General features: G+C 36.0%; 1 long non-coding RNA gene across 1 annotated transcript in view; it reads right to left on the bottom strand.

The window, feature by feature from the left end:
• LOC145714631 (uncharacterized) overlaps positions 1 to 7,663 on the bottom strand; it is a 102,342-nt gene extending 94,679 nt beyond the window's left edge. The window contains exon 1 of the long non-coding RNA XR_014136915.1: positions 7,592 to 7,663. This is a non-coding gene — a long non-coding RNA (uncharacterized LOC145714631). The remainder of the gene's footprint in view (positions 1 to 7,591) is intronic.
• Between the last annotated feature and the right edge of the window lie 14,234 nt (positions 7,664 to 21,897).

Below are 21,897 nucleotides of genomic sequence, written 5' to 3'. Positions count from 1 at the left end.
TCTTATGGTCCTTAACAATGGATAGTCTGTCTTCTTCCTCTTTCCAGTATGTGTGTGGATGGCAGGGGCTACTTTCTCAGGAAGTTAGGTGCTAGGGTAACAGGCAGGGGCCCACCCTCACTCTGCCTAAATGACTTCTGTTAATGTTTAAATTGTGCATCTCCAGAAATCTTGGAAGCTCAGAAGAAGCTATTTGTTTATTGGCTTACAACTACACCTTCTTTCTGCCCACACGAAGTTGGGAGCAGAAGTTTTACTGACTCCTCTTCTGCTTATTCTGCTTACATGTAGTCAGAGGCAACATTAACGTCATATCAATGGAATTATTGGCAGAAGATATCCCCACCTTCTTATGAAGAAAGTGCTTGTTTTGTGATCAGGTGCTGTGTCCTGAACAATTTCACAGCACATAAGCTCCATTTACATTTGAGTTTAACTTAAACACAACATATTTTATAGTTTAGATTGGTAATGTATTCATACAATTCAATAATAAAAAAGAATTAAGAGGGTGGTTCAATATTCATGAAACAATCAACATGATATGTCACATCAATAAGAGAAAGGATAAAAACCATATGATCATTTCAATAGAGTCAGACAAAGCATTCAACAAGGTACAACATCCATTCGTGATAAAACCCCTCAACAGAGTAGGTCTAGAGGGAACATATCTCAACATAATAAAGGCCTTATATGAAAAACCCACAGTGAACATCATACTCAGTAGGGAAAAACTTAGAGCTTTTCCCCTAAGGTCAGTCACAAGACAACTATGTCCACTCTTAGCACTTTTATTCAATACAGTACTAGAAGTCCTAACCAAAGCAATCAGACAACATAAAGAAATAAAAGGCATCCAAATTGGTAAAGAAGTAAAACTTTTACTATTTGCAGATGACATGATACTCAATATAGAAAATCCTAAAGACTTCACCAAAAAATTACTAAAATTGGTAAGTGAATTCAGTAAATTTGCAGTATACAAAATTAATTTACAGAAATCTGTTGCATTCTTATACAGAAATCTGTTGCATTTCCATGAAGGAGTGGAAAGTGAGATTAAGAAAACAATTTCATTTATAATTGCGCCAAGACAATAAAATATCTAGGAATAAACTTAACCAAAGAGGTGAAAGTCTTCTACTCTGAAAACTACAAAACACTGATGAAAGAAATTCAAGACCACATAAAGAAATGGAAAGACATTCTATGCTCATGGATTGGAAGAACAAATACAACAAAACCTTGGATTGTAAGTAACTTGTTCTGTGAGTGTTCTGCAAGACAAGCAAACATTTCTTATAAATTTTAATTTGATAAATGAGCGATGTCTTGCAATAGGACTAATACGTGATGCCAAACATCACATGATCACAACTGGTTCTGATCACAACTGTTCTTCTCTCTCTCTTTCTCTCTCTCGCTGCAGGATTTTGGGTGATCGTCATAGCAATGTCACATTTCCATGAAATCCTAAAAAGGAGACAAAAAGAAGTGTCATTGGATAGATTCCTTGTTAAAGTTGCATGAAAATAAAAAGATTCCATTGAGCCAATAGATAACGGTGATTACGTTAGTGGTAGTGAAATTCATCATACACAATAACCCTCCTCTGTCTTGTCCCCCTCACATCAGCCACAAAGCTTTTCAAAGGTAAATGCAGGTTAATTTGTTATTTTTTTATATTTTGTATTTTTTTTATTACTGTGTATTATATTTCTTATAGGGAAATTTGCTTTGTTATGCAAGTGCTTTGTATTACAAACATGTTTCTGGAATGAATTATGCTTGCAAACCAAGGTTTTACTGTATTGTTAAAATGTATATACTACCCAAAGTAATCTACACATTTAGTGCAATCCTTATTAAAATGCCAACAACATTTTCCACCGAACTAGGACAAACAATCCTAAAATTTGTATAAAACCACAAAAGATCCCAAATAGCCAAAGGAACCTTGAAAAAGAAAAGCAAAGCTGGAGGTATCACAATTCCAGACTTCAAGTTATATTATTGAAAATGGTAGTAATTAAAACTGTATGGTACTGGCATAAAAATAGACCAATCAAATAGAATATTAGAAAAATAGAAATAAACTCAATATTATATGGTCAATTAATCTTTGACAAAGGAGGAATGAATATACAATGAGAAAAATACAGTCTCTTCAAACAATGGTGTTGGGAAAAATTGGAAAGCTACATACAAGAATGAAACTAAGCCACTTTCTTTTACCATACACAAAAATAAACTCAAAATGGATTAAAGACTGAGGCGCCTGGGTGGCTCAGTCAGTTAAGCATACGACTTCAGCTCAGGTCATTATCCCATGGTCCATGAGTTCGAACTCTGCTTCTGGCTCTGTGATGAAAGCTCAGAGCCTGGAGCCTGCTTCAGATTCTGTGTCTCCCTCTCTCTCTTCCCCTCCCTGTTCACACTCTATTCTCTCAAAAATAAATAAACATTAAAAAGAGTTTAAAAAAACGGATTAAAGAACAATGTGAGACCTGAAACCACAAAAATCCTTGAAGAGAGCACAGGTAGTAATTTCTATGACATCAACCATAGCAACATTTTTCTAGGTAGGTCTGCTGAGGCAAGGGTAACAAAAGCAAAAATAAACTTTTGGAATTACATCAATATAAAAAGTTTCTACACAGTGAAGGAAACAATCAACAAAACAAAAAGGCAACCTACTGAATGGGAGAATATATTTTCAAATGACATACCCATTAAAGAGTTAGTATCCTAAATATATAAAGAATTGATACAACTCAAGACCCAAAAAACAAATAACCCAATTGAAAAATGGGCAGAAGACATGAACAAAGAAGACATAGAGATGGCCAAAAGACACATGAAAAGATCCTCAACATCAATAATCATCAGGGAAATGCAAGTCAAAACTACAATGAGATATCACCTCACACTTGTCAGAATGGCTAAAATAGAAAAAAAAACCACAAGAAACAGGAAGTGTTGGTGAGGATGTGGAGAAAAAAAGAACCCTCTTACACTGTTGGTGGGAATGCAAAATGGTGCCACCACTTTGGAAAACAGTGTGGAGTTTCTTCAAAAGTTAAAAATACAACTGCTCTATGATCCAGTAATCACACTACTGGGTATTTACCCAAAAAATACAAGAACACTAATTCAACAGGATACATGCACCTTTATGTTTATAGCAGCATTACTTACAATAGTCAAATTATGGAAGCAGCCCATGTGTGCACTGACTGATGAATGAATAAAGAAGTGGTGTTTATATAGAGAGAATGGAATAATTTTCAGCCATAAAAAAGAACAAAATCTTGGGGTGCCTGGATGGCTCAGTCAGTTGGGTGTCTGACTTCAGCTTAGGTCATGATCTCGTGGTTTGTGGGTTCAAGCTCCATGTCGGGCTCTCAGCTCAGAGCCTGGAGCCTGCTTCAGATTCTGTGTCTCCATCTCTCTCTGCTCCTCCCCTGCTTACACTCTTCTGTCTCTCTCAAGAATAAATAAACATTAAAAAAATTTTAAAAAGGATAAAATCTTACCATTTGTAACAACATGGCTAGAGAGGATTATCCTAAGGAAAATAAGTCAGTCAAAGAAAGACAAACACCATATGATCTCACTAATATGTGGGATTTAGGAAACAAAACAAATAATCAAATAAGAGAGAGAGAGAGAGAGAAACCAAGAAACAGACTCTTAACTATAGAGAAGAAACTGATGGTTACTAGAGGAGAATTGGATGGAAGGATGGCTGAAATAGGTGATGGGTTTTAAAGAGTACATTTATTATGATGAATAAAAATTTGATGACTTTATTTAACAAAAATATATATTTGTTTTCCTTTTTCTCAGCCCTTCCCTTCTCTTCCTGGACATTTCAGTTCTAACACCATTAGATAGGGAAAAGGAAGATAGGTGTTTTTGCCAGAGGAGAGAACAGAGTTATATTGGCCTGAGCAGGGTGAAGAAGACATCCAACCTGGGCAACCTTGGAGAGAGACTCATTGTAAAGATTTAGAGCCTAAGACTGTAAAGAGAGCTTCCTAGGTAGGAAACTATCCAGGTGAGGAGCATTGGGTTCTTTTTATTTGGTTGAAGAGAGTGTCCATGTGGAGGCAATATGTGGCAGACTTGAGCAGGATTTCAGATCTGAGCAGGGTGAGAAACATGTCCATGCAGAAGCCTGCTAGTAATCTGAAGAGGATACCTATATGGCTCTCAATTGATAAAGATACAGAAAGATAGAAATATACATGTAAGTGTGTAAATGCATATAAGTGTGAGTACCTATGTCTGTGTGTGTACATGTATATACAAATATTGCCTAATTCTTTCCACTGAGAGAGCCCAGGGGCCCAGTATGCCAATAGAAAGAAACAGACCTAGTGTCCATATGGTGTCTTTTAAATACTATTATTGAATAAAAATAATAAGAACTCCTTGGAGAAATGGCTGATTACATGGTTGTGGTAGGTAAAGAACATAATGAGCCTGGAACATATTGCAATGCCAGAAAGCAAAGTGGCAAAAAAATGATGGCATACCAAAAGGACATAGAAGCTGGTATTAACAGGCTCCTACAAATCAAATAAAGGACAATATGAGTATCAAATTAAATAATGATAGAAGATAGTGTAATCCATTGGATCAAAAAAATAAAATATGATTCAGTATCTAAATAAATAAATATAAAAATAAACATTTAGATAGTTTCAAAATACCTACCCATAAAATATTTAATAATTACAAAGGGAAAAGACACTGGAATGGCCTGGAAGTCACCACCTTAAACAAATGGTCAAAGAAGACATTGTAAGTAATGGCACAAATTGAAATTGTGTCACCTGATAGGATAAACAGCACACCAAAGCAATGCTTCTGTGATATTCCTGCCAAAGATGCATAACATGAATCCATTCTAGAAGAATGATCAGGCAAAATCAAATTGAAGGACACTGTAGAAAATAACTGGACTTGTACCTTCATGAATTTACAGATTCATGAAAGTCAAGAAAAAAATGGAGGGTATATTCTATACTGAAGGATAATAAAGAGATCTGAAAGCAAAATGTAACAGGTGATTCTGAACTAGAATGTCATTTTGCTATAAAAGGTATTGTTGAATAACTGGCAAAAAATTATTGAGGCCTGAGTTTAGATGGTAGTAGTATATCATCAGTGTTAATTTTCTTATTTTGATATTTATACTGTGGTTATGTAGGAAAATGTCTTTGTGGGAAATGTATACAAAATGTTTGTGGTTATATTCATTTTCTACTACTGTAGCATATTGTCATGAATTCAGCAGCTTAAAACAACATCTCTTTATTAACTCTCAGTTCTATAGCTCAATAGTCTGGGAGGACTTGGCTAGTTTCCTGTTTAGGATCTCATGAGGTTAAAATGAAGGTGTTGATTGTTCTAGCCTCTTATCTGGAGGGTCAGGGGGAAGAATCCCCTTCAAACTTTATTCAGGTGGTTGGGAGAATTCAATCTCTTGAAGTGGTAGGATTAATGTCCCCATACCCTTGCTTACTTTTCCTCACTGACTTTTGACAGGGCATTGCTCTCAGCTGCTAGAGGTTTCTCTGATATCCTTGCATTTGGTCCATGCCACTTTCAAAGCCAGCAATGGTAATGCATCCAAGCATTATCATGCTTTGAATTTCTCTGACTTTAACTTGTTAACAACCATATAAATCTTTCTCCTTTTAAAGGGAGTGATTATGGACACCTGGGTGGCTCAGTGGGTTAGGCATCTGACTCTTGATCTCAGTTCATGTCATGATCTCACAGTTCATGAGTTCAAGCCCCGCATGGCGCTCTGTGCTGACGGCATGAAGCCTGCTTGGGATTCTGTCTCTCCTTCTCTCTGCCCCCACCTGCTCGTGCTCTCTCTCTCTCTCTCTCTCTCTTAAAAATAAATAAATAAACTTAAAAAAAACCTAATTAAACCTGAAATTATGAGCAAAGAAATAGAAAGCATAAACATAATTTAATTCTTTAGAGCAAAGAAAGAGATGTTTCCCTAGAGCCTCCAGAAAGGAATACAGTTCTGCCAACATCATTATTTTTTGCAAATGAGACCTATGTCGGACTTCTGACCTAGATAATTGTGAAATAATATAAAACCTTTATATTTAAAGTAATATACTAAGTTTGTGGTAATGTTTTATGGCAGCAATAGAAAACTAATACAGAAGAGGAAGAAATCTGTTCCAACTCATTTTACAACAACCAAACCAGAGAAATATAGTACAAATAAAGAAAACTAAGACTAGTATCCCTCATATTACCAGATTAAATCTCTCTCTCTTTCTCACTCTTTCTCTCTCTCACTCTCACTCTCACTCTCTCCCCAAGTGGGATTTATTCCAAGAATGAAAGGCTAATTCAATATTTGAAAATAAATCAGTCCACCATCTTAAGAATCTAAACAAGAAAAACGCTATGAGCATAGCCATAGATGCAGAGAAGTCTTTTGACAAAATACAACATCTATTAATGATAAAAACTTTCAATTAAGTATAAATAGAAGTTAACTTCCACAACCTGATAAAGGGCTTCTACAAAAACATCCAGGCAACATATGTAGTGGTGAGGGACTGAATATTTTCTCTCAAGTCTGGGAGCAAGGCAAGCATATCCACTCTCAGCAGTGACCTTTGATATCATAATGGAAGTCTTATCAAGTGCAATAAAACAACAACAACAACAACAAAAGGAATGAAAAGCATATAGTTTGGAATGTAAAAATAAAATTATACCGTGTAGCACTGTGTCAACTATACTTTAACAAATAAACAAAGTAAAGTTTCCTTCTTGTGGATGACATTATTGTCTATGTAGGAAACCCCAAGAATCAGATATTGGAAAAGAAGAAATAAAACAAAAACAACTAGAAATGCATAACCAAAAATATGAACTTCAACACATACCTCAGAACTTACAGAAAAATTAACTCAAAATGAAACAGATATGTAAATGTATTAAATGTAAATGTAAAGCAAAAAATATAAATTATGGAAGAAAACATAGGAGATATTTGTGTGATGTTGACTTTGGCAATGAGTTTTCAGGTGTGACAACAAAAGAAAAGTTTTTATGTATGACATCCGTAAAAGAAAAAAAATGATAAATGGAACTTAAACAAAATGAAAATCTTTTGCTCTATAAAATACCTGTTAAAAGAGTAAAAAGACAGCCACACTGGGAGAAAATATTTTCAGATTACATATTTTATAAAACACATTTCCTGAATATTTTTAAAAACTGTTAAAACACACCAAAAGAAAAAAAACTCAATTAAGAAATTGTCAAAATATCTGAATATATCCAAATGGTACCTAAGCACATATGAAAATATGTTTGATATTGTTAGTCATTAGAGAAATGCATGTTAAAACCACAATGAAATACCGGTGTACACCTATTAGAATAGATAAAATTGAAAAAGTCCACAATTGCAAATACTTGTGAAGATTTATAACAAGAGGAATTCCCATGCATTGCTTGTAGAAATGTAAATGATACAGCTACTTTGGATAACATATCCACAGTTTAATATAAAGTTAATCATACATACACTTACCATATGACCCAGGAATCTCAGTTGTATGTATTTGTCCAAGTGAATTTCAAGTGTGTATTCACACAAAAACCTATACACAAAATGTTCATTATAGTATTATTCATAATCACCAAAATCTGAAAACAATCCAGATTCCTTCAACAAGTGAATATGTAAATAAACCATGGCACATCCATTAAATGGAATACTACTAAGCAATGAAAAGAAACAAACTCTTGTTTTATGAATAAATTTGAAGCATTATGTTAGTGAATAAAATCAGATCTTAACAGCTGCATATAGGGGGTGCCTGGGTGGTTCAGTCAGTTAAGGTACAACTCTTGGTTTCAGCCTAGGTTATGATCTCATCGTTTGTGGGTTCAAGCCCCGCAACAGGCTCCATGCTGACAGCTTGGAACCTACTTGGGATCCTCTTTCTCCCTCTCTCTCCCCCTCCCCACTAGTGCTCTCTCTCTCTCAAAAATAAATTAAAATTTAGTAAAAAAAAAAAGCTACATATAATATGATCACAGTTTATGACATTCTGAAAAAGGAAAAACTATAGAATCAGAATCAGTTCAGTGGCTCCCAGGAGCTGGGGGTGATGGATGTGACTGATAACAGAGTCTGCACAAGAGAATTTTTAGGATGGTGAAACTCTTCTATATGTTACTGTTGTAGTTAATGTACATGTTAAAACCCATAGAACATACACCACCACAAAAGGTGACTCTTTCCCTATGCCAGTATTTTTCAACTGGGAGCAATTATGCCTACCAGGGGTTATTTAGCAATGTCCGCAGACATTTTTCGTTCTCACACTGTGGAGGTGTGTGCTACTGGCATCCAGTGGGTAGAGGCCAGGAATACTGATAAACATCCAACAATTCACAGGGCAGCCATACAAACAAAGAATTATCAAGCCTAAAATGTCAATAATGCCAAAGTTGAGAAACTTTGATATATGCATAGAAAAATTTTTTAAATCGGCCAGACTGTAAGAAGAACCCAGGATGGAATACAGACTGTAACAAATGCATTTAATTGTATTATAAATGTCTTAGTCCATTTGAGCTGTTATAATAAAATACTATAGACTTGGTAGTTTATAAATAATAAAAATTTATTTTTCACAGTTCTAGAGGCTTGAACAAGTGTGCCAGCATGTTTGGATTCTGACGAAGGCCCTTTCCTGCATTGCAGACTGCTGATTTCTCACTGTGTCCTCTCATGATGAAAGGGACTAGGGAGCTCCCTGGAGTCTCTTTTATAAGAACACAAACCTCATTCTTGAGTGTTCTACCCTCATGATCTAAGCACCTCTCAAAGGCCCTACTTCCTAATATCATCACACTGGGCATTAGGATTTCAACATATAAATTTGGTGGTGATGGGGACACAAACATTCAGACCATAGCAAAATGTATGCAGTCACTTCACTAAAGTGGATGAAGAATAATGGAGCTGACCTAAGTAACTTTGGAAAACAGTGTTTTGACTGACTACTGCAAAGCTAAAGACAAAAAGAACCATACTCTAGTTGGTATATTTGTTTCTCACAGAATATTATATAGCAATTTATTACATGTATAGAAATACATTGCATGCATATGAGGGTTGAACAAATAAGTTAATATAGATAATGGGAGCCAAGTTTCTCACTGTCAGAGAAAGAAGTTGCACAGAAGAAAAGTTTTAGAGTTAGATATATCAATATGAACTTGTGTGTGTGTGTGTGTGTGTGTGTGTGTGTGTACACAGAGTAGTGTAGATATATTTACTAGTTCTGTCCACTGAGAAGGTCTAGACACAATGCTGTCCCTCTAGCAATGAACACATGTAAGGCCGAGATCTTCATTTCTAAATACCATTTTCTAATAAAAGGAATCAGGACTCCTTAGAGAAACAGCTGATTCTTGGGCCAGAGAAGGGAAAATACAAGATTAACCCGGAACATCTTATAGTACCAGAAAGTAAGGATGTGATTTAAAAACAGTATGCAAGTGTATTCATTTTCTATTGCTACATGACAACCACCAAGTTATTGGCTTAAAACAGAAGTCCAGATGGGTTCAACTAGATTCTTTACTTACAGTCTCAAAAAAAAAACGAAACAAAACAAAACAAAAAAACAGAAATTAAGGGCCAACCAGCTTGGGCTCTTGTCTGGAGACTCTGAGAAAGAACATGCTTTCAGTCTCATTCAAGTTGTTAACACAATTCAGTTCCATACAGATGTAGGATTGAGGTCCCTGTTTTCTTGCTGGTTGTTAGCTGCAGGTTGTTTTCAGCTTCTAGAGACTCCCTATATTCCTTCACTTCTGGCCACCACCATTTACAAAGCCAGCAATGATAAATTAAATCCATTTCATTCTTTGAATATCCCTAACTTTCTCTTCTTTTCTTTTCTGCCTTCAGCTTCTGCCTAGAGAAGGTTCTATGCTTCAACAGCTCATGTGATTATTTTGGGCCAACCAGAATAATCCAGGAAAATTTCCCAAGGTTAAAGTCAGCTTATTGTGTTAAATTACATCCGAAAAATCCCCTTACAGCAGTACCTACATTGGTGTTTTACTGAATAACCAAAAAACAGGAATCTTGGGGGTGTCTTGAAAATTCTGCCTAACACATTGGGCATATCAAAGGAACTTAAGCCAATCCAAATAAGCTTTTAGTGGCCAAAACTGGATCCATTTGAAAAAAATAAAGATATTATTGAATTATATCACAAAGAATAACAACATCCATACTGATATAAATAGATATATAGATGATAGGTAGATGATAAATAGGTAGATGGATAGATAAACAAATGATAGACAAATAGAAAAATAGATAAAATAGAACTTCCTTACTAAATAATTCCAAGTAATAAATGTAGTCAGTATGAGAGATATAGAAAATCACCATTAGAACACCAAGGTAGTAATTGTTGCATGTAAGAACTACTGATGAATGCTAAACTTAATGAGTAAAACTTTAAGGAGAAACAGGATATTTGCATAGCCTCAAAGTATCTCCTCTCCAAATTTTAATTAATTACTATGTTTTTTTTTTAAAAAAACATACACCCACAAATTATTTGATACTTCTCCCCCCAGGAGGTCAAGCTTAATTTCCCTTCTCTTGAGTATGGCCTGGACTTAGTGATTCACTCACTTCTAAGAAATAGAATATGAAAATGGAGAAAGATCCTACAAAGGAAGAACTTGGCAGACTTCATCTTAGTCAAGGAATCAAAGTTAACACTATCACTAATAAATCATGTTGATATCATATCACATGAATCATATCACAGAACATCACAGGAAAGGACACATTGCCTCTGTAGTATTCTTCCTGAAATCCCATAATCTCAATAATCATGAGAAAACATCAGACAAGCCCAAACTGAAGGACATCTTCTAAAATAGCCGACGGTACTCTTCAAAAAATATCAAGGTTATGAAACAAAAGAACAACTTTCAGAAAATGTAGTAGAATCAGGAGACATGTTAAATAAATACAGTTAGTACCCTGGATTAAACCTTAGGAACAGAAAAAAAGGACTTTGGGGAAAACTTGTTGACAATTGTATAAAATGTCTAGTTTAGTTAATAGTGTTGACTGTTAATTTCTTAATTTTAGCAGGTGAAATATGTTAATATTTGGGAAATCTGGATTAAGAGTATACAGGAACTCTCTTTACCATCGTTGTAACTCTTGTGTAAAATATTCCAAAATAGGGGCGCCTGGGTGGCTCAGTCGGTTGAGCCACTGATTTCGGCTCAGGTCATGATCTCACAGCTCGTGAGTTTGAGCCCCGCGTCGGGCTCTGTGCTGACACCTCAGAGCCTGGAGCCTGCTTCAGATTCTGTGTCTCCCTCTCTCTCTGCCCCTCCCCAACTCATGTTCTGTCTCTCTCTGTCTTAGAAATAAATAAACTTAAAAAAAATTCCAAAATAAAAAGGTTTTTTAAATGTTGTTCTCAGTTTACTTAATTCTTGTGAGATCTTATGAAAAAGGTAAGATAAAAGCTTGTAGTCAATTTACAACATTTAATCAGCAGTCTCCCTAATTATTTTGATTTTCTGTATACTATTTCTTTCAATGTGTCTTATAATGTTTTCAGTTAACCCTCTACTCATGCATATTTGTGTTGCTTTCAAGTTTTAGTATTATCATTATTGTTCTAATTGACATTCATAAACAAACCTCACCTTTATAAAAATTATGATTATACATTATTCCCACCAGCAATATGTGCTAGTCCTATTTACTGACACCCAAACACAGAATCTTATCAGTCTTTCTAATCTTTTCTGATTTGATAGGGAAAGGAAGGGTATATTTTGTTTTCATTTGTATTTCTTTCACTGTTCAGTTTCTGCTTGTTTATTGGTCCTTTATGTTTCCCTTACTGTAAATTTCCCATTCATATCTTTAGTTCTGACAATGAAAAGAATAAGATGGAGTAACCATTGCTAAGAGAATAATTTAAAATGGGGCCAGCTGGGAAGATATTGAGGAGGTGGGGCTCATGCACATCTTCTGTCTCAAATTATCAGAATTTTTACTCAACTCAGCTAAAAGACAAGGCATCTGCTATATGATAAAATGGACATAAATGGACTTTCTGCCTAACACTAGCCCTAGGAACCAGTCAAACATAGATTAGTGTAACTGTAGCAATACCAGCACCAATTGCATTTTCTTCAAAACAACCTATGTAAATCTCCTCATTCCTCTTCAAAAACTCTAACTTTCTTTGTCTCTCTGGAGCATGCTTTTGATTTTGTTCATATCTGTGTTTCCTGGATTGCAATCCCAAAAACTGCAAATAAGTATACATATTTTATTTTGCAGCTACCATTTTTTTCCTTTGTTGGCATTTCATTTTGCTATTGAGTTATAAGAGCTACTCAAATATTAAGGCTAATTCCAAATCTGTAATACATGTTGTAAATATTGCATTGCATTGTTTATTTGTATTTTAACATGCTTTATAATATTACTTTGTTTTGAGGCATTTATAATAATCTTCATGGAATTTTCTGATTGCAGTAATATATGTACATAGCAGAAAAATAAAAAATAATTGAACATATTAATAGTAAAAAAAATATTCAAACACTGGTGGTCATAACAACTTCTCTAATATTCTAAGGTGAAAGCCATTGAATTGGCACTGAGGATACAACATGACATAGTTGTTAAAAACCATGACTTTGGATTTAGACAAATTGGATTAAATTCTTACCTTGCACATGAAGGTAAGGTAAAATTCTTCTCTACCTGTCAAGTTCTTGCAGCTGGACTAAGAATTAAATTTACATATGACAGATTAACAGAAAAAAAACTCACAAAGTTTTATTATGTGTGCACAGAGCCCCAATAATGAAATTGTCACCTAAAGAAGTAACCAAGGTGGGCAGTTTTTATACATTTTAGACAAGGAGACAATAATCTGTGAGGAATTGACAGGAAAAAGAAAACGACTTTGGGAGCTTCAATTCGTAAGGAATTCTAAACAGAATTTGGACTCGGGTAGTTAATTAGTAAAAAGTAACAAGGGTTGTTTATACAGCCTTCTCAGTTCTAAATTTCTCATCTCCAGTGATAAATATGGCTCCTTGTCTCCTGGTACAGGGAGAATGCCTTTCACATGGGATATTTATTTCTTGCTTTCAGGATGGACAGAGGAAGATCTGAACCTTCCTGCATGGGCCATCTCTGAAGTAACTTTTATTTAAAATACAATATGCAGGAGAACCTGGCTGACTCAGTTGGTAGAGCATGTGACTCTTGATCTCAGGATTGTGAGTTCAAGCCTCATGTTGTGTGTAGAGATTACTTAAAAATAAAATCTAAAGTAAAATAATCAATATACTGAAGTGGCACATTTTGGGGGACCCAGCCCTTGGCCCCTACACACAATTCACTTAACTTTTTTGTCACTCAGCTATCGTATTTGTAAAAGGTAATTCTGATCTATTTCAAATGGTTACTGTTAAGACTCATTTGGGGCACTTGGGTGGCTCAGTAGGTTAAGCATCTGACTTCGGCTCAGGTCATGATCTCATGGTTCTTGGGTTCAAGCCCCACATTGGGCTTTCTGCTGTCAGTGCAGAGCCTGCTTCAGATCTTCTCTCTGTCTCTCTGTCTCTCAATCTCTCTCTCTCTCTCTCTCTCTCTCTCTCTCTTTCTGTTTCTCGGCTGCTCCTCCACTCATTAGCTCTCTTTCAAAAAAAAATAAAATAAATAAACAAGGGGTGCCTGGGTGGCTCAGTTGGTTAGGTATCCTACTTTGGCTCAGGTCATAATCTCATGGTCCATGGATTCGAGCCCCATGGCAGGCTCTGTGCTGACAGCTCAGACCCTAGAGCCTGCTTCAGATTCTGTGTCTCCCTCTCTCTCTGCCCCTCCCCCACTTGCGCTCTGTCTCTCTCTGTCTCTCAAAAATAATAAATGTTAAAAAAATTTAAAAATAAACATAAAAAAGATTCATTTATTCAAGAAATTTATTGAGTGCTTACCAATTATTATTTAAGGCCAATAGTTGTTTTGTTTTGTTTTGTTTTGTTTTTTAAGATAGAGCATGTGTGCATGAGCAGGGGAGAGGGGCAGAGGGAGAGAGAGAGAGAGAGAGAGAGAATCTGAAGCAGGCTCCACATTCAGCCTGATGTGGGGCTTGATCCCACGACCCCAGGATCATGACCTGAGCAAAAATCAAGAGTCAGGTGCTCAATCAACAAGGCCACCCAGGGACCCCTAAGACCAGTAGTTCTTAAGTATTGCTGTCAGACTAGAAGCATCACCTAAGAACTTGTTAGAATTGCAGATTCTTAGGCCCCACTCCAGCCCAAATGAATCAGAATTCTGGAAGTGGGGCCCAACCATTTGTGTTTCCAAGTCGGCCAGTTGATTATGAGTACGCTAAGGTTTGAAAACCACTGCTGTAGGCATGAGGGTCATAATGGATCCCAAAGTAGAAGAAATAGATTGAAGGTTACAAATATGAAGCACTTGGCTCATGAGAACTCAATCAGAACAGACCTGAGAACCAATAAAATGGCATTATGTACTTACTACCTTTTCACATGTTTTTGTAAGAAGGAAATTTCCAAGCACGTTTGTCACTGGTCTGCCAAACAGCGTGAAAGGTAGGAGGAGCTTGCAATGCTCCACTACTGCAAGTAGTGAAGCTACCACAACTTGCAATAGCGGTAATGAAATTACAGTAAGCATTCAGTCCCATAACAAGAACAGGAGCCAAATATCAAAAGAAAGATTCTTTTAAAAAATTGATCCCAAGGTACAGAGTAGTATATTCCTGCCATGATGGGGTGTTTGCTTAATATGTATATGATATCAAGGTAGTAATATACCTTATTAGGCACTACTTAGTAGACGATGATAAAAAAGATGTTTTTGTTTTAACTGGGCATAATATATGGGAAATAATGATGCTGTACACAGTACTTAGCTTTATAGATTGATCTGTGGGATACAAACTGTGTGGGATAGAGTAAGGAATGTAATGTTTTAGCTTGAACTTAAATCCTGTGCCACTCTATAATTAACATATTCAGGTAAGTCTTCTGACCTGTGTTAAAAAAAATCAACCTAATAAATTTGAAGATAAAATTGGCTTTATTAAGCATGAGGGTGGGGCAAAGAAGTTATTAGCAAAAGAAAAGATTGTTTCAGGCAACATCACCTCCCTTTAGGGGGAAAGGCAGAGGGTCTTAGGTAGATTACCTCACCTTTCGTTGGAGGATGGAGAGGGCCCATGTGACAAGCTGAGCCGCCCAGGCACCACAGTAAGAAGCAAGAAATTTAAAAATCAGTTCAAGTTTATGTTCATATGTAAAGGGAGCTTATCATTAGCATTATAACTATAATTAACTTCTGTGTAAATGCCTGAAATTTTTAAGGGGACCAGGAAGGAGAGAGATCTTAATAGAAAAAGTAACTATTAAAGTAGAAAAAGATTTTGATGCCATCTCACATCCTTAACAAGTTGCATTTTGACCTATTTTTTCCCAAAAATATATATGCAACACACACATACAGCAGTCTAAATGAATGCTGTTAATAACTTTTTATTAACAGTGTAGGCTTTGCCACCAAGCCTCCACATGCTCTCATACATTGTTGAACTCAGCTGAACAATGTAATACAACTCTTCAAAAAAAAAAAAATAGCATTGTTGATTCATCTCCACATTAAAAATGTTTACTAACTACACAATAATAGCTGTAACTCATGCTTATACATATGGATCTCCAAAATCACCATTTATGAAGTTCTTACTATGCACTGGGGCATAATTGGATATTTGCTTTTAATCCTCACAACAGATCTTTGACAGATGCTCTGTTATTGTCTCAATTTTACAGAGAAACTTAGTTATATAGTTTAAATAGCTTGCCCATAGTCACACTGCTACTAAGAGCAGACCTGAATTTGAATCCAGATCTGTTTGACACCACCACTTGTATTCAGGGCCGATAAGCAATAGGCCCCCTGAAATACTGGTATCTGTCTGAGTTCTTTCACAGTCATTTTTTTTTATTCTCAAAATGAAAAGGTTTTAGTGTTTAGTTTCCTATTGTTGCTGTAACAAATTACCACAAACTTAAAATAACAGTATTTTCTTAGAATTCTGGAGGCCAGAACTCCAAATTTTGAGTTCTACAAGGCTAAACTCAAGGTGTTGTCAAGTCTGATTCCTTTTAAAGGATCCAGGAGAGAATCCATTCCTTTCCTCTTCCAGCTTCTGTTGACTGCTGACATTCTTTGCCTTACGTTGTGCTACTATATTTTCTGCTTCCATTATCACATTGCTTTTTCCTTTTCTGAAGTCAAATCTCCCTGTGCCTCTCTCTTATAAGGACACTTACAATTACATTTAGGACCCACTTGCATAATCCAAGAAAATCTCCCCATCACAAGATCTTTAACTTAATCACATCAGCAGGATCCCTTTTGCCATGTAAGGTAAAATTTACCCGTTCCAGGGATTTAGAAACTGGATATCCTTGGTGAACAATATTCAGCCTACTACAATGTTCAAATGATCCTATGATTTACACTGTCATATAAACATTGACTTCCAAAACTGTGTCTCTACCATATATCTCTCTTTTGAGCTCCATGCTATTTTATTCAACTTACTTTTCGACTTCACCACCTATATTCTCTACCTTGTACTAAATGTCTTCTCTTTCAGTTCTCTCTCCCTACCCAAAATCTCTCTGGGATCTTTATCTTTTTTTTTTTTTTTTAATTTTTTTTTAACGTTTATTTATTTTTGAGACAGAGAGAGACAGAGCATGAACAGGGGAGGGGCAGAGAGAGAGGGAGACACAGAATCGGAAGCAGGCTCCAGGCTCTGAGACGTCAGCCCAGAGCCCGACGCGGGGCTCGAACCCACGGACCGTGAGATCGTGACCTGAGCTGAAGTCGGATGCTCAACCGACCGAGCCACCCAGGCGCCCCTGAGATCTTTATCTTAATTAATGTAGAAATGGAAAAATATTCCATGCTCATGGGTTAGAAGAACAAATATTCTTAAAATGTCTATGCCACCCAAAGATATTTACAGATTTAATGCAATCCCTATAAAAATACAAAGTATTTTTTCACAGAACTAGAAAAAACAGTCCTAAAACTTGTATGGAACCTTAAAGACCCCGAATAGCCAAAGCAATTTTGAAAAAGAAAAGCAAAACTGGAGGTATCACAACTCCAGACTTCAAGATATATAAAAAAGCTGTAGTAATGAAAGTAGTATGGTACTGGCACAAAAATAGACATATAGATCAATAGAAGAAGATAAAAAACCCAGAAATAAATCCACAATTATATGGTCAATTAATCTTTGACAAAGGAATGAATATCCAATGGGGGAAATAACAGTCTTTTCAACAAACAGTGCTGGGAAAACTAGACAGCTACATGAAAAAGAATTAACCTGGACTACTTTCTAAAAAATTTTTAATGTTTATTCATTTTTGAGAGAGAGAGAGATGGAGCATGAGCAGGGGAGGAGCAAAGAGAGAGGGAGACAGAGAATCAGAAGCAGGGTCCAGGCTCTGAGCTATCAGCACAGAGCCTGACACGGGACTCAAACCCACGAACTGTGAGATCATTACCTGAGCCGAAGTCCGACGCTTAACCAACTAAGCTACCCAGGCACCCCAACTTGGACTACTTTCTTACACCATATACAAAAATTCAAAATAGATTAAAGACTTAAATGTGAGGTGTGAAGTAATAAAAATCCTAAAAGAGAGCATAGGTAGTAATTTCTGATGACATTGGCTCTAGCAACATTTTCCTAGATATGTCTCCTGAAACAAAAGAAATAAAGCAAAAAGAAACTATTGGGATTACATCATCATTAAAAGCTTTTGCACAGTGAAAGAAACAAAACTAGAAGGCAACCTACTAAATGCGAGAAGATATTTGCAAAAGACATATCTGATAAAGGATTAGTATCCTAACTATATAAAGAACTTATACAACTAAACGCCCAAAAACCAAATAATCCAATTAACAATGGGCAGAAGACATGAACAGACATTACTCCAAAGAAGGCATAGAGATGATCAACAGACACATGAAAAGATGTTGAACATCATTCATCAGGGGAATGCAAATCAAAACTACAATGAATATCACCTCACACTTATCAAAATGGCCAAAAACAAAGAAACAACAAATGTTTACAAGGATGTGAAGAAAAAGGAACCTTCTTACACTGTTAGTGGGAATATAAACTGTGCCGCCACTGTGGAAAGCAGTATGGAGGTTCCTCAAAAAAGTTAAAAATAGAACTACCTTATAATCTAGTAATGACACTACTGGGTATTTACCCAAAAAATACAAAACCCTCATTAAAGGTATACATGCACCCCTATGTTTATAGCAGCATTATTTACAATAGCCAAATTATGGAAGCAGCCCACATGTCCATCAACAGATAAATGGATAAAAGAGTGATATATACATTGGAATATTATTCAGCCACGGAAAAAAATGAAATCTTGTCACTTACAATGACATGGATGGAGCTAAAGAGTATAATGTTAAGCAAAATAAGTGAGTCAGAGAAAGACAAATACCATATGATCTCACTCATATGTGGAATTTAAGGGGAAAAAAGGAGCAAAGTAGAAAAGAGAGAGAGAGAAACCAAGAAATAGACTCTTGGTTATAGAGAACAAACTGATGGTTACCAGAAGGGAGGTGATTGGGGGGATGGGTAAATGGGTGATGCAAATTAAGGAGTGCACTTGTCATGATGAGCACTGGGTGATGAATGGAATTGTTGAATCACTATATTGTACACCTGAAAGTAATATAACACCATATGTTAACTATATTGGTCTAAAGTAAAATAAATTAAATTAAATTAAATTAAATTAAATTAAATTAAATTAAATTACATTAAAACACTAAGATTCAACAAGCTTCCTAAACCAGACTTTCTTAGTGTCCACATCCAATCAGTTACCAAGACCTATTGATTGTACCTCCCTTAAACTACTCAACAGCCTCCTTTCTGATCTCCCCACCTAAAGTATTGTCCTATCCTACAAAAAGCTGATTCCAAGAATGCCTGTGTAGCTCAGTTTGTTAAGTGTCTGACTCTTGATTTCAGCTCAGGTCATGATCTTATGATCCATGGATTCAAGACACATCAGGGTCCACACTGTCTGCTTGGCATTCTCTCTCTCCATCTCTCTCTGCCCCTCCCCCACACACTCAGGCATTCACTCTATCTCTTTCTCTCTCAAAATAGATAAATATACTTAAAAAAAAAAAAAAAGATGATTCCAGGGGCGCCTGGGTGGCTCAGTCGGTTAAACGTCCAACTTCGGCTCAGGTCATGATCTCACAGTTCGTGAGTTCGAGCCTTGCATCAGGCTCTATGCTGACAGCTTAGAGCCTGGAGCTTGTTTCAAATTCTGTGTCTCCCTCTCTCTCTGCTCCTCCCTCGCTCATGCTCTGTCTCTCTCTCCTTCAAAAATAAATAAAAACATTAAAAAAAATTTTTAAGGTGATTCCAGAATGTCATATTCAATAATCCTTAAACAGCTCTATGAATTCAGCATAACTTTGGGAAATCTTCATTCTACCTTTACAGAATTCTCAAAGACAAGAAGAACCTGACAAGTAGAAAACATTTTTTTAATATATTTTCATATCAGTTTTTAGCTGTTATTGGAGATGAGCTCCGTTTGTGGAATGTTTAGAACATTAGTATAAAATGTTGTTCTTGGAGGGTAACTTTATGTACACCACTATACTATAGTCCTGATATATTTCTAGTCTGAGTCCAGTTTCACCTTTGGCTTTGCTGTAAATACAGGTTACGTTACTCTTATTTTGGATTCTTTTTCTTTACTCCCATCCTTGCTGCATCCTCACACCGCTTGTTACTCCATTCCTACCATTGCTGTATTTTCTTCCTGACTGTGAACACTTGCTCTAGGGCTTCTGACTACTGTTTTCATCCTGTTTTGGATTGTGGCTGAATGGGATAGGTCCAACCTTGGTCTCCGTGACTCCCCTTTTTTGATACGTTCCCTGCTGGCAAAGCAGTTCACATAGTCTTTTCACATCATCAATATCTCATACAATATATTCAATTCTTCTTATTAAACTATATATTTTTGTCTTAACTCTCTAAGGTCATTTCCTTTAATTGGATATTTAGATGTTCTCAAGCTCCACTCTTCCTCCCACAATAATCTAATCCTATCCATGGTGTGTAGATATTGCTATTTTTAAATTAAATTTAATTAATTAATTTTTAATTTTTATTTATTTTTGAGAGAAAGAAAGACAGACAGCAAGCATGGAAGGGGCAAAGAGAGAGGGGAACACAGAATCTGAAGCAGGATCCAGGCTCTGAGCTGTTAGCACAGTACCCCACTCAGGCCTCGAACCCATGAACCACAAGATCATGACCTGAGCCAAAGTCCAATGCTCAACTGACTGAGCCACCCAGGAGCCCCTATTTTTTTTTTTTAATTTAGAGAGAGAGAGAGAGCATGTGAGAGGAGGAGAGGGGCAGAAAGAGAGAGAGAGAGTAAGAGAGAGAGAATCTTAAACATACTACATGCTGAGCCCCACCCCACCCTCCACCCTGACATGGGCTTGATCCCACAACCCTGGGATCATGACCTGAGCCAAAATCAAGAGTCAGGAGATCAATCAACTGAGCCACCCAGGTGCCCTGCTATTCTAACTTTTACAAAAAAGTCTTGATAACATGTGGTGGGCTGTCCCAACAAGTTGGCCTCTGGAATGATTTCTTAAACTATTTCCACAAGCAGAGTTCAAGCAGCTGTCCCTGTCTTTGTGTTCCTCTAAATTTGCATAATCTATCACCTCATGTTTGCAGATAACCGAATTTGTCAATCTTGACTCTAGATTCTCATTAGCCACCTTTTCTTCTGGAGAGCTGACCAGATATCTATGCTTTCCCCCACCACCTCCCCCCATTTTCACTAACTTTTTATTTTGAAAAAGTTCAAACCTCCAAAATATTTCAAGAATAATAAAGTGAATGTCCATATACTCTTAATCCCTTCATCTAGATTAGATTCAGCAATTAATATTTTGCCAATTGCTTTCTCTCTTATGCTACATATTTACTTTCTCTTTCTTCATGTTGAAACATTTTGAAGCTAATCACAGATATTATAATACTTCGGCATTTTATCTCCTAACAATAAGGACAGTCTCCTAAACAAGCACAATACAATGATTGCTTCAGGAAATTTAGTATTAATGTAATACTATTTTCTTATCTACCATCCTTATTCAAACATTATATTTAGTTGGTATGTCTTTTAATCTCTTTTAATCTAGAATAGTTCTCTCACCTTCATTCTTTCATGGCATTGACATTTTGGTGGAATGTGGAGCAATGAAATTCTCATACATTGTTTGTATGAGTACAAAATGTTGTACAACCAATTTGGAAAACTGTTGGCCATTTCATACAATGTCAAACAGTTGCTCTTTCTATACCCCAGCAACTCTACTACTAGATATTTACCCAAAAGAAATAAGAACACATATTCATTAAAAAAAACTTATGCAAGAATGTTCATAGCAGCTATATTTATAATAGACAAAAATGGAGATAACTCAAATGTTCAAAATATCTGAGTACATAAACAAATTGTAGTATATTCAGACTATGGAAAAGGACAGGAAACTTTTTGGAGTGATGGAAAATTTTTTGGAGTAATGGAAGTGTCCTATTTTACACACAATTGTATACACTTAAGATCTGTGCATTTCACTGTGTGTAAGTTTTACTT

Source organism: Panthera onca, chromosome X (genome assembly GCF_046562875.1).
Source record: "Panthera onca isolate mPanOnc1 chromosome X, mPanOnc1 haplotype 2, whole genome shotgun sequence".
Classification (NCBI taxonomy): domain Eukaryota; kingdom Metazoa; phylum Chordata; class Mammalia; order Carnivora; family Felidae; genus Panthera; species Panthera onca.
This window is presented reverse-complemented; position numbering and strand designations above follow the sequence as displayed.